The sequence below is a fragment of the Palaemon carinicauda genome, chromosome 5 (genome assembly GCF_036898095.1).
Source record: "Palaemon carinicauda isolate YSFRI2023 chromosome 5, ASM3689809v2, whole genome shotgun sequence".
In the NCBI taxonomy this organism is placed as follows: domain Eukaryota; kingdom Metazoa; phylum Arthropoda; class Malacostraca; order Decapoda; family Palaemonidae; genus Palaemon; species Palaemon carinicauda.
Genome location: NC_090729.1, coordinates 74,742,416 through 74,748,998, shown reverse-complemented (window position 1 = coordinate 74,748,998; position 6,583 = coordinate 74,742,416).

The following is a 6,583-nucleotide window of genomic DNA, read 5'->3' as shown; positions in this document are numbered from 1 at the left end:
GTGTCACGACGTCCAACTTCTCGACGCCCGGCGTCATGCCTTCCAAGGTTCTGACACTCGGTGTCACGACGTCCAACTTCTTGACGCTTGGCATCACGACGTCCAACTTCTTGACACTCAGCGTTATGACTTCCAACTACTCGACGCTTGGCGTGATGTAGTCCAACTCCTTGACGCTCAGCGTCCTTTCTGACGCTCGGCGTCATGACGAGCAACTCTCTTCCTGTCTAGCAGGAAGGGAAATACATAAGACGCCAGCCCCGTCTGTGGGCTGCATCATCTGACGGCGAAGATAACACTTTCACATTGCCTTTCCCATGGCGAGGGCGAGCGTCCTGGGAAGCGTCAACAGGAAGGCTCGAGGGGACCGACTGCTGGGGGGCTAACGCCTCTCGCCTCCCTTCGCCTGTCGACATTCCTTCTCCCAGGGGTTGGGGAGCTTGGAAGAGCTGAAACTTGCACTTTTTAACTCTTTCACATCACATCAGACCATAATTTAGACCTGCCCACTGCGAGAGATTCTACTGTTTTGCCAAGGGCTTGAATGAGAATCCAATAGGCTATACGATTAATATTAGTATTCCCAATATCGAAAAAATAAATAACGATAAAAAGTAATTTGTGGGACTGTATCGATCGTCATGAGTACTACGTAGTGTAAATTTGACTACGCTAGTTTAATCTCTGATAATAGATCGATGATTATCTAAAGAAAGTATACTAATAAGACAAATATTTTCTTAAAAATATATACAGTGGAACCTCTACATCAGAACGTATCTACATCCGAATTTTCCAATATCCGAAGTAAAATTCGAGCAAATTTTTGACTCTACACCCGAATTTTATTACGACACACGAAGTAAGCAATTTTCGTCGTACCGGTTGTATCCGAATTTTTCGACACGCGAAGTACAATTCGAACACGTTCCGACTCTACACCCAAATGTTTTTTTCGACACCCGAAGTAAACAATACTCGTACGCGTAGTCGGTGATCATAGCGCCTGAAGTGTTTTTTATTTCCGCCGATAGAAGGCAGCACATCGACCTCGGAGGGACGCTCAATTAGCGCGGCTTGGGTCAGTCCTCTGTTCTCGTCGGCTTCTTGCGGTTGTGCTCTGTGCGTTCTGATATTAACTGTGTTTTAATCGTGATTTTTTACGTGCATCCATTAACGATAATTTACGTAAAGTATGGGTCCCAAGAGGCTTAGTTTTGCCAGTGGTAGTGGTGAGAAAAGGAAGAAGGAAATTCTTTCTATAGAAATTAAGCAGGAAATTATTGAAAAACATGAGCGTGGCATCTGCGTGAGTGAACTTGCTAAACAGTATGGCCGTAATATGTCGACGATCTCGACAATCCTTAAACAGAAGGAAGCTATTAAAGCAGTGAAACCTTCTAAGGGGATCACTATAATTTCCAAACGCCGTACCCCTATCATAGAAGATTAAGGATAGAGAGATCGTTGGCGACACCATCACCGAAACCGTTATCTGCGAGAAGGTGCACGCCATCTTTACGGACTTGAAGGAGGAGAGCTCTGGGGGTGATGCTGGGGAGAGTTCAACCGAGCCTTCCTCAGATGATTTCAAGGCATCTCGTGGCTGGTTCGAGAAATTTAAGAAACGGTCCGGGATTCATTCAGTTGTTCGCCACGGAGAGGCTGCTAGTGCGGACACAAAGGCTGCAGCTGACTTTGTTAAGAACTTCGAAAAGATCGTAAAGAAAGAAGGCTACGTAGAGCAGCAGGTGTTCAATTGTGATGAAACCGGGCTGTTTTGGAAGAAGATGCCGAGTCGAACCTACATCACTGCCGAAGAGAAGAAATTGCCTGGCCATAAGCCAATGAAGGATCGGTTGACTCTTGCTCTATGTGCCAACGCTAGCGGGGACTTTAAAGTCAAGCCCTTGCTTGTTTACCATTCTGAGAACCCTAGGGCCTTTAAAGCACACAACGTCGATAAGGATCAGCTTCATGTTTTCTGGCGATCCAACTCGAAGGCCTGGGTCACTAGGCAATTCTTTGTGCAATGGGTAAACCAAGTTTTTGGCCCTTCTGTGAAGAAGTATCTTCATGAACAGAAATTGCCTTTAAAGTGCCTGCTATGCCTTGACAATGCACCCGCTCACCCCCCCGGACTTGAAGATGATATCTTCGATGAATTCAAGTTCATAAAGGTGCTGTATCTTCCACCAAATACCACCTCATTCCTCCAGCCCATGGACCAGCAAGTCATCTCTAATTTTAAGAAGCTGTACACCAAGCACTTATTCAAGCAGTGCTTTAATGTCCCGCAAAGCACCAACTTAACTTTGCGTGAATTTTGGAGGGGCCACTTCAACATCCTGCACTGCTTGAAGATCATAGATCAGGCTTGGGTGGGATTAACTCGACGGACCCTCAATTCTGCATGGAAGAAACTGTGGCCTGATGCAGTTTCTCCCCGACATTTCGAGGGTTTTGACCCCGAACCTGATCCCGTGGTCGGTGCAGCGGAAGCCGTAGAGGAAATCCATGGGTCTGGAGGTAGACGCAGATGACGTTACGGAACTCGTCGCCGAACATCACGACGAACTGACGACGGATGAGCTCAAGGAACTCCATGCTATGTCGGAGCACATGAGTGATGACGAGGAAGAGAGCAAGGAGGTAGAACATGTGTTAGGTTCAGCGCAAATAAGAGAGGTGTTAGGAAAATATCAAGACGTGGTCGACTTCATCTACAAATACCATCCAAAGAAATTGCAGGTTTGTCGTGTAGTTTCTCAATTCGATGATGTTTGCCTAACTCACTTTCGAAACATTCTGAAAAGCCATACCAAGCAATTATCTATCGATGCTTTCTTTAAAAAAAACTGCGAAGCGAACTCGCGATGAAGAGGATGTAAGTGAACCGAAGAAAACGGCAAAGAGTGAAGCGGAAGAAAGTGAAACACAGAAAACGGAAAAGAGTGAAGCAAAAGAAATTCAGTCAATTTTAAATGTAAGTGATAGTGATTAAAATTACGTAATCATCAAAGAGAAAAAAAGAAAATGTAAAAAAAAAATATAAAATATAAAAATAAAAAAAAAATAAGCTAAGTTATGTTAAAGTTCACTTAGTGTAAGTTAGAATAAGTTACGGTAGTGTTACGTTTATCGTAGTTAACCTCTCTACCTCCTCGCCGTCCGTCCGTCTCCTCTCTCCTCTCTGCGTAGCAAAGACGAACAACACCTGCGCTGGAGTTTCTAAGGTAAAGTGACGCTAAAAACCCGTTTCTTATTTATCATTTTTTTGCTAATTCTTCTTATTTACATGTCTATTCTTCTTATTTATATGTCTATTATCTAATTTAGTGTTCACTATTCTCATGGGAAAATTATGTGTAGTAGTTTATCAAGAAGTTATCATAGGTTTTTGGGCTCAACCACGGATTAATCCTATTTCAATGTATTCTTATGGGAAAATTCGTTTCGACATCCGAACAATTTCTACATACGAAGTTGGTTCTGGAACGGATTAAATTCGTATGTAGAGGTTCCACTGTATTCCTTTTACATTATAAAAATTACATACTTTTGCTTTGTAAGTTAGTATTTTCTTTTCATTCCTTGCAAGAAAAAAGAAATGAATTTGCAAGTCATTCTTCGTAGAGTTTACGTCACATGACTTATGACGTCATAGTGCTGGCAGAATGATTTCCTTCGACCATCATGTCTTTAACCCTTTCACCCCCAAAAGGACGTACCGGTACGTTCTTGCAAATCACTGATAATTACATGTTTATACATATTTTTGATAATTTTATGAGAAACTTGAGGCATTTTCCAAAAGAATGAGACCAACCTGACCTCTCTAGGACAAAAATTAAGCTTGTTAGAGCAATTTAAAAAAAAATATATAGCAAAATGTGCTCGAAATTTAACCTTATGGCGGGGGTAAAAGGGTTAAGAGTTGGTTCGTTAGTTTTTACAGTAGGGGGAAAAACTCCTGATCCTATCCCTTTCAAGCTTACGAACATAGCGATCATATTCCAACCACTCACTCTCAGTCGAAATAAAACAAAACCAAAACGAGCGAAAGCCAAAGCCAACGTGTACTTCACTAAATTAACTGCAAAAAACACAGGCCAAAGCAAGCAAAATTCCAACGAGGTCACCGGTGAAGTGGCAGGGAAGATCTGAGGAATGACTGGAATGGTTCCAGGTACCTGGGTAGAGAGCGCACTGGTGATACACCTGGCTACCCAATCGGCGATTGCCGCGAGTTTTGAAATTCCTGCAGTGACGTCAGGGACTAAGCTATATATATAACTACCAGGTAAATCAGATGTTTAAAATTAGTAGTAATTCTAACAACTTTAAGTCATATCTGTTTTATAAGACAACTAGTGAATAGCAAAACTATCATTGTATAGACTAGCTTCTGTTGTATCATTGAAAATCCAAAAATTAACGAAATAAAGGGGATTTTATATCATGCGTTTCCTAACCACGCCAAAAAGCACACAATCAAAATCGGAATCCGTTGTTTTGTTTACATTCATCTCTGATAATAGCGAAGAAATGAACGCCTTTACCCATGTGTGTTTAGGTTACTTTTTGCAGCAATAGCTATCTTACCAAATATTGATTATATGATGATTTTGTTATTACCAATGTTGGTTTATTGAATTTTTCTTAGAACTTCGAAATAAATGAAATGAATGATACAGTACATATTTTTTTTTCTAAACACGCCACCTAAAACAAAAACCTTCCATTTGTTTACTGTACGCTTCACCGTTGATCATAATGAACAAACGAACGCATTAAACACAAATGATCAAAGTGATAACAAATGATATTATGAGCTTTTAGTAAATATTATGTTAGTAAAAATATTTTAATTAGTGTCCATATAAATTCAATTCCTATAGACGTAGCAAAATAGGAAAACCATTTTATTTGCGTTTAATCAACAACAGCAAACTACCGCTAATGACAGTATGATAATTTACAATAATTCTAAACTGTTACGAAAGATAATAGTCCTTTCCATATCCAAAATACTTTTCCTAGTTTCAGTTATAAGTCAATTTGTACCCACCTCAATTATGGGAAAAACTTTGTCAGTTTTTAAAGTTACCAAACAATTGGGTTGCCGCTATAACGTGACAGATGGTGCGAGATTGGGAAAATTAAGGAAAATTTGAACCATGATTGATTTTTAATATAACAAACAGAGAGAGAGAGAGAGAGAGAGAGAGAGAGAGAGAGAGAGAGAGAGAGAGAGTTTTAAATGTACTAAACAAAAAAAATGATAGGTTATAACACATTGGCGCTTATGTCATATTAACCCTTTTACCCCCAAAGGACGTACTGGTACGTTTAAAAAAAGCCATCCCTTTACCCCCCGTGGATGTACCGGTACGTCCTTGCAAATAAATGCTATAAAAAAAAAAAAATTTTCATATTTTTGATATTTTTTTTTTTTTTTTTTAGAAAATTCAGGCATTTTCCAAGAGAATGAGACCAACCTGACCTCTCTATGGCAAAAATTAAGGCTGTTAGAGCAATTTAAAAAAAATATACTGCAAAATGTGCTGGGGAAAAAATAACCCCCTGGGGGTTAAGGGTTGGAAATTTCCAAAGAGCCTAGGGGTTAAAGGGTTAACTGCATAGATATTTTGAATAAGTTAACAAATGGTGTTAACAATACTTTGTTACTGAATTCGTACGTGCATATTCTTGAGAGCGGCCGCTAGACATCAGCTGATCTGATCACAGCCAAAAGTTAAACAGAAATAAGTCGGCAATACTCGATTTATAAAACATTTCCAAAATTTAAAACAAAAGTACAGGGTTTTCTTAAAGCACAATTAACTTTAAATAGTAGCAATTTTCTAGAATAAAGTGATGTTTCCTAAAAAATAGTGGTTTGCTGACAAAATCGGATGCCATACTTTAACCTATGATTGAAATAAGATTTATAATCAGTATAATTTTTTTGTTTCATATCTAATTGACACTTTAAGAAAACCTATTTTGGTTTTTTCATCAACAGTATGTAAGTATTGTATAACACCGGGAAGAGAGAGAGAGAGAGAGAGAGAGAGAGAGAGAGAGAGAGAATTAGCTGTTGTAATCAATAGTGTTTTTGTTTCAAGTACCACTTGAAGCGTGGAATTGATCACTACAACTAACAATAGTCATGTTGATTTCATTCTTAAACTCAGGTGAACTAAGATTTTATCTCTCTCTCTCTCTCTCTCTCTCTCTCTCTCTCTCTCAGGGAAAGGTTTTATAATTATACCATGTACTATACAAAACAAATCTTTGTAATGTAAATCTATACTGTTTAACAGCCTACGTGTGAAAATCTTGAACACCCAAAGGGAAAAATAATTTTTTATATACTGTACTAAACATAAATAATGCTTTAATATACCATCATTAACACTACCATTAAAATTATCGAAAGGTTAGAGACAGAAAATTTGGCCAAGAACATAACCACAATTAAGTCTACATTTTGCCAGCTGGACTCACAAAAGTTGATTTCTTTGTTGACATGGAATTTTTCCTTAAATGGGCTATTTATTATGAAATTATGTTAACG